This window comes from Castor canadensis, chromosome 16, assembly GCF_047511655.1.
Source record: "Castor canadensis chromosome 16, mCasCan1.hap1v2, whole genome shotgun sequence".
NCBI lineage: Eukaryota > Metazoa > Chordata > Mammalia > Rodentia > Castoridae > Castor > Castor canadensis.
The window spans coordinates 62,930,813-62,957,250 of NC_133401.1; the positions used below are offsets into that span (position 1 = coordinate 62,930,813).

Here is a 26,438-nt window from a genome sequence, read left to right on the forward strand (position 1 = left end):
ATATGTGTTGATCCAGTTGTGGTGGAACACCTGCAATCTCAGCTTCTTAGGAGCTAGAGGCAGGAAGATCTCAAGTTCAAGGCCAGCCCAGAAAAGACCCTATTTCAAAAATCAAAACCAAACAAAAAGAAAAGGGGGGTGGAGGGTTGTGTGTATAGTTGTGTAGTTTAAGTGAGACCCTGGGTTCAGTTCCCAGTACCCCCAAAAAAATATTTTTGATGATTATATAGTCATTATTGTCAACATTGTTAGTATCAACAGAACTAATTATCAGGCAGTATTTATAGATTTTAAAAACTTCAGTGTAGCTTTGTAAGTATGGATCCTTTTACCATATTTGGTTGAGCACAATATGCACACTTTTATGTTTTATCATCATTAAGACCAGAGCATGTCTTCAACTGATGAAGCCTTGGAGTTGCTGTTGGCTAGGTAACATACCTTCGTTGAATATATTTTTCATAGTACATGGATTCAGGAAGTTGCCAGTTGAAAAGTCTTCAAAAGAGTTGCGCTGTTTTTACTATTCAAATTTTTTGGGGTATGCAGAAATACATATAAACAGAGTGGGGTAACAGGTGAAAATCTGCTTCAATAACTGTTAAGTCTGTAACTATAAATAAAACTGTATGACAGTAAAATATATTGAATTCCAGAATGTTTCTTAGAAAAACTTTCTCAGTGTCATACAAATAACATGGTGGACTAAAATCTTAAGAGTCAATGGAATGTAATTTTCCCATTTTTGAAATGAGGAAACTGAGGACAGGAAGCTTAAGTCACTTACCAAATTGTCACATAGCTAGGAACTGGCAGAAGGCCATTTGAACAGAGGTTGGTTGCATTCTCTAGAGTATGCTTTTTGTGCTGTGTGTTTTCGCTCATTGTGTGTGGAGTAAATTGGAAAGAGACATCACGATTTTTAAAATTATTTTTCCTATCCTTACCAGTGGAGTTGCTAAACTGCCTTGTGCCTTTTTTGTCCCACCCTCCCCTCCATTAGCTGTGGACAGGTCTGTCACTGCCAGTCTGAATGACGCCTGGGATGCTCTCGTGAATGTCCTCATCGACTCTCTGGCAGCTTACCGCTCTTCAGTCCTCAGTAACCAGCAGCCTGGGCTCATGGTCCCTTTGTCTTTGCAGCTTTTCCCACTTTTTGTGTTGGCTCTCCTTAAACAGGTAAGAAAACAAAACCAGAAAACAGCATGGTGAAAATGTCAAAAGCCCAAACTTTTACCCTGTGATTCCCTAAACTTTGCTTCTGTCTCTATGCCAGTTGAACGTGGTAAGGACAGGGACCTTACCTCTTCTTTGAACCTCGAGGGGTGTATAGTCAAAGAAAGTTACAAGTAACTGATTTTGCACGTGCCCTGTGCATGAGAGATGCTCACTATGTGTACAGAGATGTTTTCAGCCACTCAAATGATAGTTTTCCAAAAGAATTATATATTGTGTTGCTAACATAAAAAGCCACCATATACTGCATTTTCTCACTTATAACTAGAAGTTTCAAAAGTGAACACATAGAAGCAGAGAACAGAATGGTGATTGAGGATAGAGAGACTGGTGGAGGGAGCAATGGGGAAATATTGGTCAAGGGTACAGTGTCAGTTACACAGCAGGAATAAATGAGCATTTGAGGTGATGGATTGTCTTATTAGCTCAATTCAGTCATTCCACATTGCATACTGTTATCATATCACTTAGCCCTATAAATATATCCATTTATAATTTGTTACCAGTTTAGGCTGCTTTTGCTCCTCTCAGGATGTATACATGGCCCAAGTCAAGCAACCAGGTCCAATTAGAGCCAAAGGGAAGATTTGTGCTTGATGTTTGAAAGAGATTCTCATTTCTTTCCCTGCTACCTCTCCGCCTCCTCATTTGGAATTTTAGATTTAAAGATCAGTTACAAATACAGCACAGATAGTTTTCACACACCCTCACCCATTTTACCCTAATGTGTATGATGGCACACACCTTTTGTCGCATCTACTAGGGAAGCTGAGGTAAGAGGATCACCTGAGTCACAAGCTTGAGACCAGCCTAGGCAACACAGGGAGACCCCATGTCAAAAAAAAGAGGTGGACAGCGTGGCCAAGGTAGGAGGATGGTGAGGTTAAGGCCGTCCTGGACTACATAGTGAGACCATGTCTCAAAATGTATACATCAAAATAAAGTAAAATGAAACTACAAATCCATGATACTTTTGTATAATCCGCTAAACTCAAGTTGATTGCTATACTGTTATTAACTAAATTCCAGATGTTATTTGGACTTCACTGATATCATTTGTTCACTGTACAACATCATATGTGTTGCATTTGCTTTTGAAATAATAGTTAGGATCAGAAGTTAATTTGGATCTCTTGGGATTTAAGCAGCTTTGTTTTAACTTCATCTTCTTCATATTATGAATAACTGTGATTGGCCTCAGTGAGTAAGGCCCAAACTCTTGGAGGTAACAGTCCTTTACTTGCTTTTGTTCTTCCCTGTGACTCTCCTCCTACCTGTGTCTAGCAGCTTTAATCACCTCCTCACTTCCTCAAGGAGCCCTCAGCATCAATGACAGAACCATTTTCTTTGAGGGGTGGGGTGAGGACAGGAGGTTGAATCCAGGACCTCTCACTTGCCAGGCAAGTGCTTGACGAAGTCTTTTTTTTCTTTTCTTTTTTTTTGGTATGGCTGGGGTTTGAACAATTCAGGGCAGGCACTGTACCTCTTAAGCGATACCTCCGGTCTTCGGCAGGGTCTTTTAAATTGCTATTTTGGAGTAAGAACTGAACTACTTGCCACCCTCATTTAACCTAGCAAATGACAGGTGGTTACTGTCAGTTGGATTAATATTGGTTACTTAAGAAAGGAATAATGGACCTATGTGTATTACTAGCCATGTGGTCTTGGATAAGTTGCTAAAAATAGTCTTGTAAAAATTTTCTTGCTTATGGACTAATAATTTAACCCATGAGGAATCTGTAGCATTTGGATAGTTTTGAATTTTAAAGTTAAAACCAATAATAGACAATCTTTCTTAGTGTTTTTATTTTTCAATCCCTCTTGCTAGTTTGTAGCCACCTTTGGAATATGTGTTTTATTTCATTACTTTTCTATATTGGCAGGTTTTAAGTGATAGGTTCTATGTTTACATTCATGGAATCATTAGGGGATTCAACTATTTAAAAAGACTGGTGTGTCGATATTCTAGCTAGGATAAGCACTGGCTTCTAGGCCGTGAGCAAAATTACGGGACTCAGCAGGTATTTTAAGTAATGAGGAAATAAAATGTCATAAAAATGCAGAGAAGAGTTAGGACGTTCTCCTAGATCAAGGAGGCCTGCCACCTGTTTTGTAATTTGGTTTTATTGGAACACAGCCATGCCTATTCACTTACGTATTGTCTATGGCCACTTCAGTGTAACAATGGCAGAGTTGAGTTTTTGCAACTGAGAAGAAATGACCTCCAAGCTTAAAGTCTTCACTGTCTGGACCAACAAAACCACCAGGTGATTGATTCACAAGCACAGTAAAATTATTCTACATATTGTAGACTCATACTTAGAGCTAATTGGATATTGTTGGTTTTGTTTAACAGACAGACCATCCAGAACTTGATGCACCAGAGTCTGCCAGAACAGTAGTTTTTATCTCATGGCTTAGAGAGCAGAGACCATTTTTCCCAGTACTTTATATAATAAGGTAAGTCAGGTTTTTCATTTGTAACTTACTTTGTTTGGTCTTGCAAGGATCTATTTTGAATCATATATGTGATGTAATGCTTAAGCAAGTTATGTGAATATAGAAGAAAAGAGAATTATGTTCAATAAACAGTACAGAATTGTGCTTTTAGCAATTATTGGAGTTACTAAGCTTTTAATAAATTTGTTACTAAAAACCTTCACAGTTTCTCCTAATTCCAGTATACACTTGCCCTTAAACAACATAAAGTGTACATAATCAAGCAAATGTTCTTAGAGAAAACCTCCAGAAGTAGCCATTTGTATGATAAATATTATAGTTAATGCAGTAGGTCAAAAATCTATGACAGATCCGTAGTAGTTTCTTTTTTTTTTTTTTCCTTTTTTCTTTATTTTTGGGGGCAGTATTGAGGTTTGAACTCATGTCTTCACGTTGGCTAGGCAGGCACTCTATTGCTGGAGCCATACCTCCAGTCCCAGATCCACTGTTTTTGTTGCCATTAAATTTTACCATTTTACTCGTAAGGGATGAGAGTCCAATGAAAGCACATGTCCTTCAAGACATGGTAGAAGAATCTGCTTTGTCATATTATGAATTCCTCTTGCATATACAGCAAGTGAAAATGAAGAAATTGGACTTAGTATTGTTAAGGAAATCATAACAATGCAGAATTCCTGGGAACTTGTCCTGCCTTCCTTTTCTATTTAGGTTTGTGACTTAAATGTGATGATCAAGATGTTTTCACTGTAATCTCAACAAACTATAGCAAACAAAGGACCACCGCAAAGAATCAAACATGCACCTCTGAAACACTGTGTTTTTCAAATCAAAATATATCTACCATTTTTTAAATTTGCATATATTTTCATTGTCTTGAGACTGATAGACTGTTCTGCAATAATTAGACTAAAAGACTTATTTCTTCTAACCAAGGATGTATAACAACTATTATGTAGGGGACCACCAAATGTGATTTCAAGATTTTATTAACTATTACAAATACAATCCTTACATAGAAATTTGAATTTTGTAAAGTAGTGTATAATATTACAACATTAAATTCTTGTTCTCAAATTAAAATACCTGTTGATGTTCAATGTGCTATGTAAAAATCTTGCTTCTCTGAAATGTTAGAGACAAGGTTTGTCTTCCTTATTACAGTTTGTAATTTGCACAGTTTTATTCCTGTAAAAATAAAAAAAGGGACTCATTTGTAACTCATGCAGACAATCGTTTGATCTGTGCTAACTCATGAATTTCACTTTCCAATAAAGTTAATTAAAAGCTTACATACAGTGACTGGTAATCTTTCTTTTTTAAGGTTACAGATTCTGGGCCAGACCTTTGGAGTTTTTGACTGAGGTTTCTGGGGTGAGGTCTGAGAATTTGTATTTCTAGCGAGTTACCAGGTTAGACTGCTCATCCAGGGACCTGACTGAGAATTATTATTATTGCGTCAGGGTATCGTCTACTCAGCCTCTACTTACCCAACATGTTATTCCACCCTTGGGAGACAAGGCTCAAAACAAATTTATCCTGGATCCTTCCTCTCTTGGGAGGTGGGTGCTCTAGCTGACATCCATCTTGGAGGCCCTGGGGACAGGTCCAGCGGTCAGGCTGGCAAGGCTGTCTTGTAAAATGTTTTGGCTGGGCCTGAAAACCCAGGATCTCTTGACATAGCTGGCAGGACCAAGCTTTTCTGGACAACCAGCCATCCAGCACATGTTGCACGTCATTGAGTTTTTCCCGTTGGACTGTAATGAAAGCCTCTGAGGCTGATGGGGAGCTGGTCTGGGCCAGACATAAAGCAAGATCCCCATCTCAAAACTAAGCAATACAAAAAGGACTGGCTGAGTGACTGAAGTAAGAGAGGAAATTCCCTCCTCTTCCTCTTGTACTTGGCTGGTATTTAGATGCCATGGCAGGAGCTAGAGCATCATCTTGTACTGCAAGCTATGCATGGAGGATGACAGCAATTAGAAAGGAGACTCGGCCCCTGTTGTAGGGAGAGATGACCACAGCTGTCTTATTTCTATCTTGTTAAGCTATTTGAAATTTAAAATCTTTGCAAAAGCAGCCAAGCCAGTACATGAATGAATTTAGCAAGTATAAACATGTTAGAAATCACAAGATAAATGCAGTACTCACTTGTTTCGTGCTGTCTGTAGCTGTACTCACCACAGGCTACCAGAGTTGAATGGGTGCAACAGACGGTACAAAGTACAAAACATTTTCTACCTGGCCCTTTACAGAAAAACTTGGGTCACACCTGAACCAGAACATGAAGCAAGTTTGAATACTTGTCATACTGTTTTCATAAAATTACAGGTCAATGCAAAGAGATAGACAAAACAAATTATATTCTTTAGTGTGTCTAAAGAATTCATGATGAAAATAAATTACAAAATATTTGGAAATTTGAGTTGGGAGGTATAGCACTTGCTTAGTATACTCGAGGCCTTGGGTGTCTTCTCCAGCACCACCCAAAAAAAAAAAGCGAAGGGCAGTAGAACATCATGTAAGAAAATTTGTGAGAATTAGCTACAATGATGACTCGAGAGACGTACGTCATTGAAGAAAAAAATATTTTGTTAATATATTTAAGAAAGGAAAAGGCTAAACATAGTAAGCTGAGTATCCATGTCAAGAATTAGTAAAAGAAGCCTTGTGTGGTGGTACAGTTCTATAATCCCAGCTTCGCAAGAGGCATAGATTCAGAGGTTCTGGGGTCAAGGCCAGCCCCAGTAAAATGATGTTGACACCCCATCTCACTTAACAAGCAGAGCCTGATGGGGCACGACTGTGGTCCCAGCTGTGTTGGAGACATAAATAGGAGTATCAACGTCCAGCCAGTCCAGGCAAAAAAGACAACCCTTTTTGAACAATAACTGAGACTGTTGGCAGACAGAGCCAACACTCCATAGGGGAGCCCCGCCCAGCTGTCAGCAGTCAGCTCTTTCAGGCTGAGAGTGCTGGGAGTTCAACCCACTCAGGAAAGCAAAAAAATGGCACCAAAGCTGAAGTGGTAGAGTGCCTGCCTAACAACCAGAAGGCCCTGAGTTCAACCCTAGAACCAAAAGGAAAAACAGATCAAGGTATATAAGGAGTTGGCCTGGGCTGGATTTTTGTCCATACAGTGCAGGAAGCTCTTGGTTGGTGACCCGCTGGACTACTACAAAGCTTGGTTGACTTCCTTTGGCTTTTGGTCTTTGTTTTTTGTTTTCTATTTTTACTTATATTTTTCATTTTTATTTGATTTTTTCTTTTATTGTTTCTTTTTATGTTACATTTTCGTTTTACTCAGGTAGCACTGTTTTTTGTTTTACTCTTGGTTATTTTTATCTTTTTCTTTTTGGTTTTTAAATTTTTTTTAAATTTAATAACAGTGCCACAAACATTGTGTTGTGAGTGGGGTCAGGGGCTATCAGCACAGCACCCTCTCAATTCCAGATCCTCTGATGAGATCCCCAAGGCTCTATTTGGTCCTGAGGACCATAGGCAAAGGCAGTTTTGGCTGCAGGAAACTTGCCTACCACTGCCTCACTGGGACCCAGGTGGTGGTGAAAATACAGGAGAAGGGAGAGAAACACTTCCTCATTGCATCCGAAATATCTTTACTGAAGACACTGCACCACCCCAACATCATCAAGCTGTTGCAGGTCATCAAAACAGTGAACTGTATCTACCTTGTCATGGAACATGTGAGTGGAGGACTTTCAAGCTACTGTGTGCCCATCAATCCTACTTAAGGCCTCTGTCCAGAGCAGGAGCGAGGTGTGCAAACCATCTTTCCCTGTAATGGCAAATTACCTTGGGTCTCTCCCCATGGGTTTCCAGTCAAGTATCATCTGCCATCAAGATGGCCTTCCAACGCATCCTTTGCAGAATGGGGTGGTGAGCTGCAAGATCACCTGAATTTGCCTAGAGAGGATAAATCCCTTCCAAATCCATGGGGGAACCTCAGAGACTATTTTTTCTTTGACTCATATATTTTGTGACTGTTTATAGTAAGGATGACTATAACCTAGAATGGGTTCATTATTATAGAGTAATGATTTGATAAGACAAATCAAAATGGAAATAGATTGTCATTAGCCTCAAGACTCAGAGGCCCTCAGCACCGGGCCTACTGTGCCTGAGTACATGATCCCTCTGTGAGCCCAGATTGTTTGAACTGCAGCAGTGAGCAAAGCATAGCACTTGTCTTCAGATAGCTTGTATTCCAGGTGGTGACAAAAAAGATTCAGTCATTTAGCAAGCAAAGTGTTTATCAGTGCAAAGGAGAAAAGGCAGAGAAAGGAAATTATGCTGTTGGAGTGGCTCAAGTGGTAAGCACTGAGTTCAAATCCCAGTACTGCCAAAAAAAAAATCTCAGAAGGGAAATAGGGAGTGCTGTCATGTCAGACAGAAGAGAAACAGGTAACTCTACTAGGATAGTCTCACTTGGAACCAGAATGTGAAGTATGCCTGGGAATAACCTTAAGCAGTGCCCTTGAGGTTTGAAATCAGCACCTAGAGTGTGCTGCTGCTGACTTCCATATTTCAAGTCCTGTGATTGGTGTGCAGAAGGTCTGGACACAAGTACCTTCCTCTGCATCCTCCATGTTGCTTCCTGGCATCAACATAGTCTGACTGCTCCAGCCTGCATCCCTTTCCCACCTGTCAGTCAGGTTGCCAGTTCTCTTTACCTGCCAGTGAACAGCAGTGGGACTGGTGGTGGGGAGGAGAGCAGTGAGAGCCATGAACTGTGGGAAGAGATCCAGCATCCAAAATTCCCTCATCCAAGATAGTGTCCCAAGCTGTGTGGTCCCTCCAAAAGAGCCCATGTGCTTATGTTCAATAGGTCTGGGCAGGGCAGGGTCTGCCCAATGGTAGACCATCCAGGTCTACTATTGGATAGGGACTGTGGAGTTTGAGTCATAAATGGTGACCCTGGCCACACCTTCCCTGCTATGAATCTGGGACTGTGGACAGAAGTCCACTTACATAAGGTACTCAGGATAGTGAAAATCCTAAAGGTTGTGGCTGATAATGTAGCACAGTAGTAGAGCTAGTTGATTACGCACACAGCCCTGGGTTCCCTCTGCACCACCAATTGAAACAGGAATGGTGGTTGCCAGAGAGATAGGGAGAAGAGAATAGGGAGTTATCGTTTAATGAATATAAAGTTTCAGTTTTTCTTGGCTATGAGCCTAGCTCAGTGGTAGAGTTCTGGCCTAGCATGCAAAAGGCCCTGGATTTGGTTTCAACCACTGAGGAAAAAAGTTTTTAAAAAAGAGTTGTGGAGCTGGACGGTGGTGATGGTTGCACATTATGAATGTATAGTCACAGGCTTCACAGCAATGTGCCTGCCAACACAGACCATTTATGCCATAGTGGACCCATAGTGGAGCTGAAAATTTCCTATTACCAAGTGATGTAGCAGTCATCCTAAGGGTGGAGTGCCAATGCATTACTCACTTGATGCTATCATAAACAAACTGTGCTCTAGTCATGTGAAAGTGTAGTAGTTATATCCAGTACATAATACATGACAATGACAAAAGACTATATTACTGGTTTATGTGTTCACTATATTGTACTTATTGTTATCTTAGAGCATACTTCTGTAAGAGGTTCTTACACGGTTTTACTGAAAAGCATTGACTCCTTACTGTCAGGGATTTGTGATTCTTGAGTTGGTGAAAGAATTTACCAAGACAGAGAAAGGAGGAGAAAACAAAGATTTATTAGGTCACCATTAAAAGGGGAAATGATGGTGGCAGCTACACAAAGGAGAATAGCTTGCAGGTAGAGGGGTGAGAATAGATTTTATACCTCTGGTCAGGTCACTTTTGACTGTCTCCCTTTTTGTACACCTTACTGATTGGTTACCAATTCCTAAGATCATGGTTTGAATTTAATGCAAGGGAAAACATCTCTGTAAGCTTGGCTTTTACTTCTGTGTTCCATTTGGGTCCCCCAGTGGGCATGATCCACCCCCAACCTTCCATCTGTTCCTTAGTATTCCTTTGTTGCCATGTTTCCTTAAAATGGGAGCCTTCTCTACATCCTACCGTGACAGAACAACAGAACCAATCCTAATTTTAGTAGGGAGAATTTCTTATCCTCTCTTAACTGCTTTGAGCTGGGAAGGGTGGTAGAGATGTATTTGTTGTTCTGACAGAAGGTGATGGTGCAGTCTATGGGAACATGTCGTGGTCTTATTTGGAAGCCTAGTCCAGGGTACTTAGAGGTATTGAAGGGTCAGGCAGTACAGGATGGAACTCATATTGTAGCATCATTTGTAACTTTCTGGCCTAGAGGCAAGAAGAAATAAATCTGGTTAGAAGATTAGTAAGGCCCTCACCAATGACAAAAAGGAATAAAATAGATACAAGAGGTCCCAAGAAGGGGAGAAACCATGGAATAACCCTGTCTAGGATTTTCCCTTCAGAGACATCCTTGGGTGGCTTCTTCTCTAAGTTTAGAGGCTTGGCAGGTTAGTTTATGAATATTAGTTTGTACTTGTCTTGATCCATTAACCCAGAAGTAGCATTCTTCCCAAGCATAGCACAGGTATTGGCTCCAAGAAGGGTAGACTGATGACAACCTGACAAAACCTTCCATTGGGAGGATCCAGGCAGGAGGAGATGATGGTCTGCTTCCTGTAACTAACCCTCAGGGTATCTGGGAATGTTTTAGCCATGGCTGCCTCAGTTTCCCTAGAGTTACATTGGAGAGAGGGTAGAAAGGGAGAAGGGAGTAAAGCTGCCTGCAGAGGTAGTCTGGATGCCTCCTTGGCTTGTTTGTCAACCTGATTGTTTCCCCCAGATACCTCGCCTGTGGCTTTCTGGTGGGCTTGACAATGAATTACAACTACCTGCATTGGGAGTTTGAAGGTGTCTGGTAGGTTTATGATCTCAGGGACGTGTTTCATTAGGATGCTTTGGGCTGTTAAAAGGCACCTTTCCTTCCAGATGGTTGAGTGTGCATGCACTACATTGCAGGCACAGGCAGGGTCAATGGATATACTGACTGTTTCATTTGCCTCTAATTGAAGAGCTTGAGTGAACGCAAATAGCTCTGCCTTTTGGGCTAAAGTAGAGCTACCAGGCAAGAGGCTATACTCAATGGCCTCTGAGAGGCTGACAACTGCATAACCAGAAACCTGTCTCCTGCCAATCATATACTTGCTGCTATCAGTGAAAAGGTGGTATCACTATAGAGGAAGGGAGTGTCCTCGGGGTCACCCTGGGCTATACAAGTTGAAACAATAACCACCAGACAATTGTGTCCAAGTATGGGATAAGTGTTTGGGTCAGATAGTAATCTAGCAGGATTTAGAGTTTGCAGAGGCTGAATCTGGAGGTCTGATATCCCTCAAAAGAGACTTTCATTCTTTTGACTACAACTATCAAATATCCCATGGTAGGTCTTTGTGCTTAAGATAACTGTTACTTGATGGAGGTCAGCAGTATCACCTTGTGCCCCAGGAACAATTTAGAAGGCTTTTCTACAAAAATAACTACTGGAACAATGTACTGAAGAATGGGACCATACTTGAACTATAGATATGCTACAGAGTGACCGATGGGTCCCGAGTACTCCCAAGGCAATCACCATTCTCTCATGTACATATATGGAAAAGAGTTTGCTCAAGTCAGGGAGGGTGACAGTGGGGCAATAGTAAGGGCTTGTTTTAAGGACTGTAGGGCTTGGCCCATTTTGGGGATCCAATTAAGAGACTCCTCAGAACCTCAGGTCTTGCAGGATGAGTGCTGCAGGGATCATCCTGAATGTCAGGGAAATCTTTGCTTCAGGGAATCAGGCCAGACACATGGCATCTCTCCTACCAGGCCCAATTCTGAGATAGAGACCCAAAGGTCTTAGCATAAGGAACCTCAGATACTTTAGAGGAATTAAGACAGTAAATGTTTTATTGTAAATCATAAAGGCAGAAAGAATGATAGCTGTAGCTGGGTATGTACCACTGTGGGTGGTAAAGGGCTAACTGAACATATACAAAGCTCTGAGTTCCATTGCCACCACTGATTTAAGAAAAAAAAAAGGGAAATGCTGGTTCCACAGAGGTTGGGAGAGGAGAATGGTGAGTTGTTGTCTCTGTGTACAAAGTATCAGTTTTATTTTTCTGTGGGCTACCTCAATGGTATAGCTCTTTGCCTATTCTGTGCAAGATCCTGGATTTGGCCCTGACCACTGAGAAAAAAAAAAGTTTACAAAAAAAGCATTGATCTTAGCTACTTGGGAAACTGAGATCAGGAGGATTGTGGATCCTGGCCAGCCTGCACAAATAGTTTGTGAGACCCCATCTCCAAAATAACCAGAGGGAAATGGAGTGAAGGTGTGCCTAAGTGGTAGAGCACTTGCTCTGCATGCTCAAAACCCTGAGTTCAAATGCTAGTCCCACCAAATAAATATGCAAATGCAAATGCGAAAGCAAAAACAAAACAACAGTTGTGGAGATGGATGCACATTATGAATGTATGGTGATGGGCCTCACAGAAATATTTCTGCCAACACGAAGCACTTGCAATATAGTGGACCCAAGATTATAATAGAGCTAAAATTTTTCCATTGCCTAGTGCTGTGGCAGACATCCTAAGGGTGCTGTGCAAATGCAATGCTCCCTTGATGCAGCTACAAAGAGCATTCTGCAATCATTTAAAAGAGTAGCATGTACAGCTAGGTATAGTACATAATACGGGACAATGACAAATGACTATATTCCTGGTGTATGTCTTTATAGTGTTGTATTTATTGTTATGTTAGAGTGTACTTATAAAAAGTTTACTGTAGGAGAGTAGCTGTGGTACACTGGCAGCAGCTTCATACATGTGTTTACTGAGTCCCCCCTCTCTCTATCTTTTTGGAAGATCTGGGGTGTGAAGTCAGGGCTTCAATTCGGGTACTCTACTGCTTGATCATTATGTTCGTTGTTATTTGGAAGATGGGGTTTTATTATTTGCCCAGGCTGGTCTTGAACCATGGTCCTCCTGATCTTAGTGTCCCAAGTAACTAGGATTCCAGGAACGAATCACCCATGGCTGGCTACTGTGTCTCTTTTATTGCATCATTTTCTCTTGTGTTTTATTTAATATGATGCTTTGTTTGTAAGCATACAAAATCCCCTACTAAGGTTGTTAGTCAGATGCCATGTCAAATAATTGGCCTAGCTCTGAGTGGTTTAAAAAATTCAAGAACCACTATATGAAAATGAGTGGTGTTTCCGTGAGGGCTGATGGAATGGCCATTAAAGAACATTTCCAAACTCAAGACAGATTAAGGAGGGAAATTGCTTTCCAGAGAAAATCTTTGATATGGGTTAAACCTATTTGCACAATGATACAAATCACTTAGTGACAAATTTCTCAGAACTGCCTGTTATTAAGTGGTTCATGAGTGAATTTAATGCCGCTGAACTGTACTCTCAGAAACGGTGAAGATGGAGCTAGGCTGGTGGCACAGACCTGCAATTCTACCAACTCAGTAGGCGGGAGGATTGCTGTTCAAGGCCATCCTGGGCAAAAAGTTCTCGAGAACCCCATCCCAACCAATTGAACCTGGATTTGGTGGCATGCACCTGTTATCCCAGCTACACAAGAAGTATAAATAGAAGGATCACAGTCCAGGCCAGCCCAAGCATAAATGTGAGACCCTATTAGAAAAACAGCTAAAGCAAAAACGACTGTGGTCATAACTCAAGTGGTAGTGCACTTACCTAGCATGCACAAGGTCCTGGGTTCAGATTCCACCAGACATACCCCCATGGCAAATTCATGTTGCATGTACTTTACCATAATCAAACGATTGAAAACAAAATCAATTGGCCCTAAGTGTATGGATTTATGTATGGACTCTCTATTTGATTGTCTTATCCTCATGTTCATCTGCCTTATCCTCAAGTCAGTGCCACACTGTGTTGATGACTGTATTACCATCCCAACAACATTCATGGTCCATGAACATGGAACAAGTTCCATTATTTAGGGCTTAATTTCTTTCAAAAATGTTTGTAGTTTCCCGTGTTTCACTGAAATTCACTTACATTTATAAGACTGTATTATTGTTATGTACTATAAGTGTTCCCTAAGTGAATATGCCCTTTCCTTGTTTTCTTAGTTATTTAAGGTAGTGTTAAGCTGGTGTATAAGGAACTAATACAGAAACCTTAAAGCGACAGAGGTCAATATGGGAAGGGGATCAGGAGCTAGTGAAGAGCTCAGGTAGAGATGAGTCAACTTGGGTTGTAACACATTCGTACATGGAAGCAATGCTAGGAATCTCTGTATAGCTATCCTTATCTCAACTAGCAAAAATGCTTTGTCTTTCTTGTTACTGCTTATGTCTTCTTTTCAACAAAATTAGGATAAGGGCAGAACAGGTTCTGCATGGAAGCGGGGGGGTGGGGGAGGAGGTGGGGGGCAGGGGGGAGAAATGGCCCAAACAATGTATGCACATGTGAATAAATGAATAAAAAAATTTTTTAGAAGCTAGTGTATAGAAATCCACTTGACTTTTCTATGTTGATATTGTGTTCTGTAATCTTCCTGAACCTGCCTATCAGTTCTAATAGGTTGTTTTTATTTATCTTCCTATTTATTTTTTGTATTTATTTATTTAGCAGTACTGGGGGTTGAACTCAAGGCCTTCAGTTTGCTAGGTAGGTATGCTACCACTTGAAATGCGCCGCCAGCTGCAGTTCTAGTAGTTTTTATTGTATATAGAAACAGTTTAAGATTGCTTTTCTTCTTGGGTTTCATTGAAATACAAGGCTACTAAGAGTGTTTTATTATAGGAGGAAAAGAAACAATTTTTTTAAAGTCAAAATTTGATAAAAATTACTTCAAACTTCAAATTAGAAAGAAGAGACAGAAATCAGCAAATAGGAAAGAATATCAAACATATGGTGATACTCTTGTATGAAAAAGAATTTTGTAAAGAAGTCCTTGTCCTGAAGAATTGTTCCAAAATGAAAGCAGAGGGCTAAGACAAGAAAACAGAAACCATGGGAAGTTATGTAAAGTACGAGTTGATGGCCAAAATATACAAGATGAAGTTTAATCAAAGGTTTCTATGTATAGTTAGGTTGGCTATACTTTAAAAATTCAAAAGTTCAAATCTCAGGTTGAAATTTAGTGTACTGATGTAAAACTAAAACCCAATTCTCTATGTTTCTAATGACAAGGATATTTCAATACTGATCTACTCCTAGTAACATTTGGGAGAAACAGGCTTAAAGGAAGGTTTTGTATTTTATCAAGATAATTACATGTGTTTTCTGTTGATCTTGTCAAGATTTTGACTACTTAGGAAACTAAACTTTAACTGAAGCAGAGTTCATTTAAGTATGTTCACATAAAAGTCTTTTTTTTTTTTCTGGTAGGATTGGGGTTTGAACTCGGGGTTTCAAACTTGAAAAGCAGGCTCTCTGCTGCTTGAGCCAGAATTCCCATTAATTTTTCTCTGGTTATTTTGGAGATAGGGTCTCTCAGACTATTTGATCAAGCTGGCCTTGAACACAATACTCCCTTTTCAATGTCCCAAGTAGCTAGGATTGTAGGTGTGAGCCTAAAAGTCTTTAAATGACCACTTATAAGCTGTGTGGCAAAACAAACAACTGATAAGTAATTCTAATACAATTTGTGTCCAATGTATTTGTAATCCAGAAGGATTTTGAACTGTGTGTCTATATTTTATCTAAATATTATGCAAATATTTATAAAATTGAAAGTGTGTAAAATGGCCAAATAATTCTCTTTTTAATTCAAAATGCATGGCATCTAAACCATTGACATATAAAAATAGTCACTTCTGCTGTCTATAATCAGTAACATTCAGGGAAAAAACCCTGCTATTGGGCAGTCTTGCAACTTGAAACGTGGCCTGCACATATTTGTCTTGTTTTAGCCCTATTATTAGTATATAATAGTAGTACAGGGGGTTTTGTGGTGACATTTCCACGTATGAGTACTATGTACCTAGGTTAGGTTCATCCTTACCATTATTCTCCCTCTTCTCCCTGCCCCCTTCTTAAAATGAACTTGACTGGTTTCAGTGTTCCATCTTTATGCACATATAAGGAAATACTTGGACCGTATTCACCCTTCTTTACCCTCTTCATTTCCCCTCCTCTTCCCACTAGCTCCCTCCCTCTAACAAGACCTGTTTTATATTCCTATCCTTCAGTGTTTATGTATATGTTCATCATGCGAAAGGGTTTGCCTTGATATTTTACCTGTGGATTTATGGTACTTTTATGAGTCTAACTCCCTCTATTACCTGTCCTTACTCTTTCCCCACTATGTGGTATTGTTGAACAGCTTTCAGTACATTTTGTTGCATGTTGTTCCTACACATATGTGATATATTTCCATATTATTTACTTTCAATCATTCTCTCTCCTTTCCCTCCTCCCTTTGTCTCCTCAAATAGTCCCAGTATTGGAAATATGTCTATATGTATCTATATCCATAGTTACATCTGTATCTATGGACAGTGTGTGCCTGTGTGTGTATGATCATGTTTATATTTGTGCATACATTTTTGTTTGCAGTACTGGAACTCACACTCAGGGCCTATACCTGGAGCTACTTCACCAGCCCTTTTTTGTCATGGGTTTTTTTTTGAGATAGGGTCTCACAAGCTATTTGCCTAGGCTAACTTCAAACTATGGTCCTTCTGATCTTTGCCTCCTGAGTAGCTAGGATTATAGGCGTGAGTTAACGGCACTCGGTTTTTGTGCATATGTTTTCATTTTAGATCTATCTTCCACATAGGAGAGAAAACATATGACCTTGCCTCTCTGAACTGGAATTACTTCTCTTAAGATGATGATCTTCAATTCTTCTTTATAGATGAACAATATTCCATTGTATATGTATATACTATATTTTCTTTTTCTTTTTAATTAACTTTTTCATTATTATTAGCATAAATTAATTATACAGGGGAGATTCATCATGACATCATGACATTTCTGAATAGCCTTATATTAAACATTGGGTAGGTTTGTCCCCACCATCTTGTCTCCTCATCAACCTCCCCACCCACCTAAAACAATTACAAAATATTTCATTGTTCTATTTCATATATGTATACAACCACATCAACCATATTTACACTCCTTCATTTCGGAGGAAACTCCTTTCTCCCATAAGTCCCACCACAGGACGTATTTTACACTCATCCTTCATTTTTAATTCCAAACTCAGTGTTCAAATTCTCAATGTATCTCAGTTGTGAATATACTAAACTTTGATCACCTTATCCCCTCTATTATTCTCCTTTACCTTTTCCCTTCTCCCTCTTTTATTCAGTGGCTTTCAGTACCTATCGTATGTCATCTACCTACACAGATGCAATGGGTTTCAATATTGTTAGCTCTCTCTCCTTCTCTTTTCCTTTCTATACTACCCAAGTTTCACAGAGTAGTTCCAATATTATAAGCATATATATATAATATATATAAACATATAAATTTGTATATGATCATGTTTCATTTTGTGTATACATTTATCCTTTGGATTTGTCTAACACATATGAGAGAAACACATGGCCTTTGTCATGTGCAATGTATATAATTAATGCAATCCCATTTGCTCATCCTTTCTCTCAATTGCTGAACCATTGGAGTTCCTTTTAGGAAGTTATTGCCTTTGACTGTAAGTTCCAGTGTATTCCCTACTCTTTCCTGCAGTTGTTTCAAAGTTTCAGGCCTTATATTAAGTTTTTGATCAACTTTGAATTGATATTGGCACAGGGTAAAAGGGATCCATTTCAGTTGTCTACATGAAGATACCCATTTTTCCAGTACCATTTGGTAAAGAGGCTCTTTTCTCCAATATAGGTTTTGGGCTCATTTGTCAACAAACACATGGCTGAAGCTACATGAATTTACATGTCTGGTCTTTCTGTTCCATTGGGCTTTGTGTCTGTTTTTATGCCAGTATCATGCTGGTTTGATTTGGTGGTTTGATCTCAGGGCTTTGTAATCACAAAACAAACACTACCACTTGAGCCACACCTCCAGCCATTTTAGTCTAGTTATTTTTGAGATGGGAGTCTCATGAACTTTTTTGCTAGGCTGGCCTCAATCTACCTATTCTCAAGTACTCAAGTAACTAGGATTACAGGTGTAAGTCACTGACACTGGAAAGCCTGCTATTTTCATTGCTATGGCTCTATAGTATCATTTGAAGTTGACTATTATAATACCTCCAGCATTGCTCTTTTTGCTCAGTATTGCCTTGGCTATTTGAACTTCTGTGTGAACTTTAGGGCTGATTTTTCAATTTCAATGTGGGAAGTCACTGAAATTTTAATGGGGATTACATTAAATATGTAAATTGTTTTGGTAGTATAGCCATTTTCGTGATATTCTGCTGATCAGTTAGCCTGAGAAATCTTTCCATCTTCTGAGGTCTTCAATTTCTTTCTTCAGTAATTTATAATCAATGTCTTTCACATCCTTGAGTAAATTTATTCCTATGTATTTTGTGTTTTTTTAATCTATTGTAAATGGGATTATTTTCCTTAATTCTTTCTCTGTTCATTGTTGCTATATAGGATAGCTACTGATTTTTGTATATAGACAGTGTATCCTCTCTCCTGAAAGTATTTATGATGTCTGGGATCTTTTTGGTGTCATTTAAAGGGTCTTTTAGGTGATCATATCACCTGAAAATAGAAGTAATTTGACTCTTCTTTCCCTACTTGAATTCCTTTTATTTCTTCTTCCTGTCTTATTGTTCTGACTAGGAATTCCAAAACTATGTTGAATAATAGTGTGTGGGGGGATAAATACCATTGTCTCATTCCTGACTTTAGATGAAATGGGTTTTCTCCTCCGTTTAGTGTCATGTTGGCTATAGGAGACCTTTCTGCATCTAGAAAGATAATCATATGATTTTTGTCCTTCTGTGTATATACTGTATTACATTTATTGATTTGCATATTCATTGAACCATCCCTGAATCCTTGGAATCAAACTGACTTGATGATAGTGTTTTACCTCTTTAACATGCTGCTGAATTTAGTTTGCCAGTATTTTATTGACAATTTTTGCATCAATATTCATTATACACATTCTATAATTCTCTTTTTTCATTGGGTCCTTGTCCAGTTTGGCTTCATAGAATGAGTTTGGTAGTGTTCCTTCCCTTTCTAGTTCATGGAAAAGCTTGAGGAGTGTTGGTATTAGTTCTTCTTTAATGGTCTGGTAGAATTCAGCAGTGAATACATCAGGTCCTGGTCTTACTTTTTTGGGAGACACTACTACTGATTCAATTTCATTACTTGTTATAAATCTGCTTAGGTCATATACTTCCTCTTGGCTCAATTTTGGTTGATTAAATGTATCTAGAAATTTATCTCTTTATTCTAGAGATTCCAATTAATTTAAATACAGGTTTTCAAATATTGCCTAATGATCCTGTGTATTTCACTGGTATTTGTTGTGACATTCCTGTTATCATCTCTAATTTTATTAATTTGGATCTTTTCCTTCCTCCTCCTACTCAGATTGGTTGAGGGTTTATCAATCTTATTTATCTTTTCAAGGAACCAACCTTTTGTTTTGTTGATTATATAGTCTCGTCTTTTTTTCACCTCTATTATTTTTATTATGTTCTTCCTTGTGCCAATTTTGGTTTTAGCTCTCTTGTGTTTCTGAGAGTTTGATATGCAGCACTAGGTCATTTATTTGAGATCTCTCTGTATTTTTAGTCTAGACACTCATAGCTATAAGCATTACCCTTTGTTCTGCCTGTGCTATATCCCATAGGTTCTGGTAGGTTGTGTTTTCATTTCGTTTGATCTCAAGAACTTTTATTTCTTGCCTTATTTCTTCAGTGACTGGCTGTTTAGCAAAATGTTGTTCAGTCTCCATGTGTTTGAATATTTTCTGTAGTTTCTTTTGTTGTCAAGTTCTAGTTTTATTCTTTTGTGGTCTGACAGGATACAGCAAGTTATTCCAATTTTTTTATATTTGTTAATACTTGGTTGTATTCTAAAATATGATCTGTTTTGAACAGAGTTCCATGGATTGCTGAGAAAAATGTATATTATGCTTCTTGTAGATGACATACTCTGTAGATGTCTGTTAAGTCTGTTTGACCTATCGTGTCACTGAATTCTGATGTTTCTTTATTGACTTTTGTCTGGATGACCTGTCTGCTGGTGATAATGTGGTATTGAAGTCTTCCACTATCATTGTGTTGGGGTCTATCTGTGCTTTTAAGTCCGGTGCTATTTGTTTAAGGAAGCTCATTACACCAACATTGGGTCTAACTGTAATATAAATTAACAATTACCTCTTGATGTATTGTTCCTTTTATTAGTATGGAGTGTTCATCTTTATTTCTTCTGACTAATTTATGTTTGAAGTCTACTTTATCAGATGTAAGTATAGGTACTCGTGCCTATTTTTAGAGTCCATTTGTTTGGAAAATCTTTTTCTACCTCTTTACCCATGCCAATGTTTATTTTTGTCAGTTAGATGCACTTCTTGAAGGCAACAAATCTTTGGGTCTTGTTTTTTTAATCCAGCAAGAGCATCAATGTCTTTAGCTGGGGTACTTGAGACCATTAACATTCAGCTTATCCAAGATAAGCAATTGAAGTTTGTTCCTATACTTTTATGGTGATGTTTATCCTTCATTTTCTGTGTCTAAGATTCCTTGGATTATCTTCTGGAGTGCTGGTTTAGCATCAGTTGCCTTAGTTTCTATTTATCATCAAAAGTTTTTTTTAATTTCTCCTTCAATTTTGTGATAACTGTGCCTGATAGAGTAAACTAGGTTTGAAATTATTTTATTTCTATATTGGAAAGAAGTCATTCTATGCCCTCCATGATTTTAAGGTATCTATTGAAAATCTCTTATTCTGATGGATTTACCTTTATAGGTGATTTGACAATTCTCCTTCTCAGCTTTCAATATTCTTTCCTTATTCTCTATACTTATTGCTTAACTATAATGTGCCATGAAGAGGTTCTACTTTGGTTATGCCTCCTTGTTGTCCTAGAGGCCTCCTCTACCTGGATGGACATCTTGTTTTGGGGATTTGGGGATTTTTCTGCTATTATTTTCCTAAATATGTCTCCTGTACAGCTCTTCTTCAATACCCATGATTTCTAGGTTTGTTCTTATAATGAAGATGCAGAATTCTTGCATATTCTGTTCATATTGCTTCATTGTTTTTTTCTATGTGTTAATCTTTTATCTAGTTTGTCTCCAGATCCTTAAATCTGTCTCCCACTTGTTCCAGTCTGATGGAATGGCTTTTAACTGTAATTTTTATTTGACTTAAGGAGCTTTTTATTTCCAGAGTTTCTATTTGGGTTTTCTTTGTGACTTTCTATATCTTCATTAAATTCCCCTTTCATGCCTTGTACTATCTTCCTGATTTCATTTATCTGGGTTGTTTTTTTTTTGTATCTTCCTTGATTTCATTCAGATATTTATTTGTATCCTTTTTGAGTTGGTTTAATTGTTTCTTTGCCTTCTCTTTCAATTCATTTAACTGTTCATCCATATTCTCTTGTATTTCATTGACTTGTTTTTGCATGTCCTTTTAAACTATATAATTCATTAACCTTGTGGTTAATTGGTGGAGTCTTCAGAGAAAACTGAAGATGGTTTGGAGAAAAACTTCTTAGAAAAGAAGAGTAGTTGTTAAAAAAAATTCAGATGGAATCACCTGTGCTGGACCTCACAAAAATTACTAAAGCCAAGAGGATTTAAAGAAGAACTCTTACATATGGCTACTGGACACTAATGCCCTTTCAAGCACCACTGACAGAAGGCGAATTTATATTTTTGGCTAAGGTCTTCTATTTAAGCATCATGAGGCAAAATGAGAAAACATATCTGGAAGGAGGGTTTTTGTCTGGGGAAACAAGGTATACTCCAGATGACATTTTAAAAAAAATAAAGAGGAGCAGTGGCTCACACCTTTAATCCCAGCTGCTTGGAATCGGGATCAGAGATCAGAAATCTCATCCACCTGGAGAAAAAGTTAGTCAGATCCTATCTTACAAATAAGGTGGTCAAAATGGCATGTACCTTATAATCCCAGCTATAAGGGACACTGTAGATAGGAGCATACAGTCTGAACACAAGACCCTATCCAAAAACTAAAACAAAAAAGGGCTGGCAGCATGACTCAAGTGATAAAGTGCTTACCTACCTAGTATGGTCACTGAGTTCAAACTCTGGGACTGAGAAATTTTCTACATTTGCCCAAAATCCACAGGCAAGTGGCAGTCCAATCCTGACATGGCCAGTCTGGTTTTGGACCTGCTGGAATGGCAGGGAGGATAGTGGGACATTTGTTTCCAAGCTCTCTGGAATTTACAAGGCTCCAGCATAACACAGAGAAAATAAGAGAATGTAAAAGGTGTTTGTCTTGGACCCTTTCCACTAGTTGTGCCCATGCTTTACAGCCTTCAAGGAACAGGTGGCCTGTTAGATTTGGAGTCCTGGATCAATGGAGGAAAGAAGATATTTAAATTGCTTTTCTTATCACAAATTAGCAGGGCTTCACCCACCACATTGCAGGTCTCACATTGTTTTTTCCTACATGCACTTAAACAACCTACTTTAAAATACTAGTCTACTCTTTTGATTTGGCTAATATTTGGGAAAGAAAGCCAGGATCACTTGGAAGGCCATCTCAGTGGCTCAGCCTCCAGGATGTAAATCCCAGCTAAGTATTCTGAGGACAAGCTGCATCAGATGTGCCAGAAAAGACTGGTGCAGTCTTGCCAGTGGATGTTTCTAGGACCTGAATGAGGAAACTGCATAGGATAGGACTTGGAAAATTAGGGGAGGGGCATGCAGTGGTCAGGGAAGCCCTGGTTGGGTGAAGGGCCTTTCCTCTGTGACTATTTCTGCCCTGGTCTCTTTTATATCAGATAACTGAAGGATAAACCACCTAGTTTCCAACTGCCTCCTGCAGTCTGTAATGGAGAATACACTCAAAATACTTGAATACAGGCGGAGCTAGCCGAGTCCTAGTGCCTGGCCCCCGCGTCGCTGAGGCGGGCCGGACCGACCGCCGCGCCACAGGTCCTTTTGGAATAAATCATGGAATTGAGCTTCATTCAGATGTGGTGGAATATGCCAAGGAAAAGCTGGAGAGCTTCATCAAAAATAGTGATAGCTTTGATAATCAGCTCCTAGACCTAGACTATCCGTCTAAGAGGGAAGCTACAGGGCAAGGCTAGGTCACCCTGATCTCCTAGCAGCTTATCAAAAGAATTATATGGGCAAGTTGGCAAGGTCCCTGCTGTGAACGAAATCATCTGTACGTCTCAAGATGAAGACATTGCAACATGCAGCTGTAAAGAAAACTACTGCTAAGATTTGAGTTCTGTGAACCTGCATTTGTGGTTGGTAATTGCCTCCAGATAGCGTCTGACAGCCATCAGTATGATCGAATTTATTGTGGTGCTGGAGTCCAGAAAGACCATGAAAACTACATGAAAATCTTACTAAAAGTTGGAGGCTACTGGTTATGCCTATAGAGGATCAGTTAACACAGATTATGCGAACTGGACAAAACACTTGGGAGAGTAAAAATATCCTTGCTGTTTCATTTGCTCCACTTGTACAGCCAAGTAAGAATGATAATGGGAAACCAGATTCTGTGGGACTCCCCCCGTGTGCTGTCAGGAATCTACAGGACTTGGCTCGAATCTACATTCGACGCACACTTAGAAATTTCATAAATGATGAGATGCAGGCCAAGGGGATTCCTCAACGGGCGCCACCCAAGAGAAGAAGAAAGAGAGTTAAACAGAGAATTAACACTTACGTATTTGTGGGTAACCAGCTTATTCCTCAGCCCCTAGACAGTGAGGAGGATGAAAAAATGGAAGAAGATAGCAAAGAAGAGGAAGAGAAAGATCACAGTGAAGCCTTGAAGTCAGACGAGCCTCCTCAAAACTTACTGAGGGAGAAAATCATGAAGCTGCCCCTCCCTGAATCTTTAAAAGCTTACTTGACGTATTTTAGAGACAAATAATTTAAATCAAGAAGAAAGGATGCCTACTGATAGTTCCTTTAGTCTTGAAAATGTAGCGTTTACTAGGAATTAAAAGAGAGAATTATTTCTTTCATCAGAGTGAATTATAGTAGAAAAAAGTATAACCTGTTTCCATTAGTAACAAAAATGATGTATTTAGTGATTAAAAAGAATCTCTTTTTTAAAATCTATTTTTCTTTAACTATTGGGAAAACACTGTTTTAACTCAGAGTGATTTCAAAGTGGAATGCAGCAATAGTTAAGACTTTGTGTACAGTAAGTCCCTTTCTGGTTCCTTACAGATTTGTAGTGGTAAAGGTTAGATTTAATTTTGTATAAGGTTTAAAAAATTGTTAAGCAAATACAATCTGATTTGAACTGCAGTTCTTTGTATTTCCTTTATGAGAACTTTATTATCTAATAAGGAAATCAAATGCTTTGTAGGCTTATTTACCTTATTTTTTGTTGCCATCACTATTGCTGAGTTGCTGTAGATATATTCCGGGCAATATATGAGTGCAATAATAATACAAAAAATTGAATAATTTAGCTTTAAAACACACAGATTTCATGAAATTTTACAACCCTGCAACTTTTGCTGTTGAATTTATTGCCAAAAGATATGGGGAAAATACCTGCTTCTCTCATAGAGATTTTAAGAGCACAGCAAGCAAATATTAAAGTAGAAAAGTATAATATACTTAATACAACTCCTAATTTGTATGGACCCTTTACATTTTCAGTATTTAAAAATCATGAGACTGTCTTAACTCTCTAGAACTCAAAAGTTAGTGTATTTAGGGCTGTTTTTTTTCTATAGTTCACTGTAGAAAGTATTTGATTTAAAAAGAAGTCCATTGTCCTTTCTGTCTCTGACCACAGACAGTGAGTGAATGGATAAGCGCAAATGACCACCACTTGCTTGGATAGCTCTAAGTAGCAGGGCCAAAGCGATATGATCAGCTGATGCACTTTAGCAAATGGGACTTCTGCTCTATCTGAATATTTATCTTTGACAAGGTAGGGCTGAGCTTGCCTACATTTGCTTTGGATCTTTCTAGATACATAGGTAATCACTGAAACTGTATGTAGATTCCTTTGTATTGAAATCTGGTTCAGAGTCATAGTGCAATCTTTGGGACCGACACTATGCTCATTTAACTTCTTCCTCTTTTTCTGTTTCTTTGGTAAAATTATGACGGTTTTCATTTTTTGCTTACTATTACATACTTACGCTATGTAGCTTCTCAGTAATAAAACAGGTAGTAAATGCCACTATTAGTTTTATCCTTCCTTAGTAAGGCCGGAAAACAGTCATTCCTTGTTAAGAAAGTGTACAATGTAACATACTTGCTGCTTAGTGTTAGATGGATTATATATTTTTAAAGTATCACTTATTCCCACCAGCATTACCATTACAGTAGTTGCTCAGGTTTGCTTAAGGAAACTCCTTTAATCATTGTATAGTGAGAGGGATTTTTGTCTCTTGAAGATTCAAATATTGTTTCAGATATCTCAGTTCTAATAATTTCACACATACAAAGCAATTGTTTGGAATAGTCTAAACATAAAAATTTCCCAAATAATTGAGGATATTTTAGTAATGTGAAAGATAATTTCATGGAAGGTGTTTGTTTTACACCTGTGGCCAGGGTGGGAGGCATAATGTGGATGTCTACAATTTTTCTATGCGACCATTAAACTATTATTAAGATATGACCATTTTGTTTCTAAGAAAATAGTTCCATACCTTTGTCATTTGTTATAAGTATTCATTTTGTTATGAATTAAGTTTAATCTTGAATTCCTGGCACCCACATATTTTCATGTTAAACCTAGGATCAGTTTTAATCTTATCTGCCTCCTCACCCCTAATTTTTTGACACTATATCCAGATTTGTAGAAATATATATTCTTCAGTGATGGCCTTACTATTTAGGAGCCTTTGTTAGGGATGCATTTGAAGATTGACATTTTCATATTGTCTTTCATTCTATTCACCTTGGCAAAGTGTACGGTAGATTTTATGATCATTGCATATTTTTTTTGTCATCAAAATGTATCTTTTGTGTTCTTAAATGCTTTTATTTTATAAGTGTGACTTTATCACTGATTTTAAATAAAGAGGTAGAATTAAATGGAAACTCAAGTGAAAGCTTTCTTATCTGTTAATGCAGATATATTGGAATAAGAATATTTTTGTTTGTGTCTATTTTTTAATGAATTTCCATTCTTGGATATGGAAAATTATGGTCTATAGGTAGAAAAGTAGCAAATGAATTAAAAGTAAATGAAAGTGATGAGGAGGAGTATCATCATGGAATTGTATAGACAGATAAAACATTAGTTATCATCTAATCTAGGTCTTTAATCTGTAGAGAAGAAAGCAGGTCTAGAGTGGTGTATTTTGCCTGTCATGCATATAGCTGGTAATAGGCCTGAAATATCATCTAATATCAGATAAATCCCAAGAATCTGTCATATGGCTACCAAGAAGCTAATTTAAATCTATACGTTTTGGTCAATATATTTGGTTCTGATATTAATAAAGAAAAATGTTATCAAAATAGCATACACAGTGGTTAAAATAAGATATGACAAGTGTGTTGATTTCTAGCTGTTTGAGATGAAAGTGAAGCAAAGCCTGTTAAATCATTGGTAAATCATTTAAAATAAACAGTCACATGTAATTGAAAAAAAAAATACTTGAATAC

At 38.3% G+C, this 26,438-nt stretch overlaps 1 pseudogene; it reads left to right on the plus strand.

Annotated features, from left to right (window-relative positions):
* Positions 1 to 22,728: 22,728 nt before the first annotated feature.
* LOC141417871 (protein-L-isoaspartate O-methyltransferase domain-containing protein 1 pseudogene) lies at positions 22,729 to 25,868 on the plus strand (annotated as a pseudogene).
* The last annotated feature ends 570 nt before the right edge of the window (positions 25,869 to 26,438 follow it).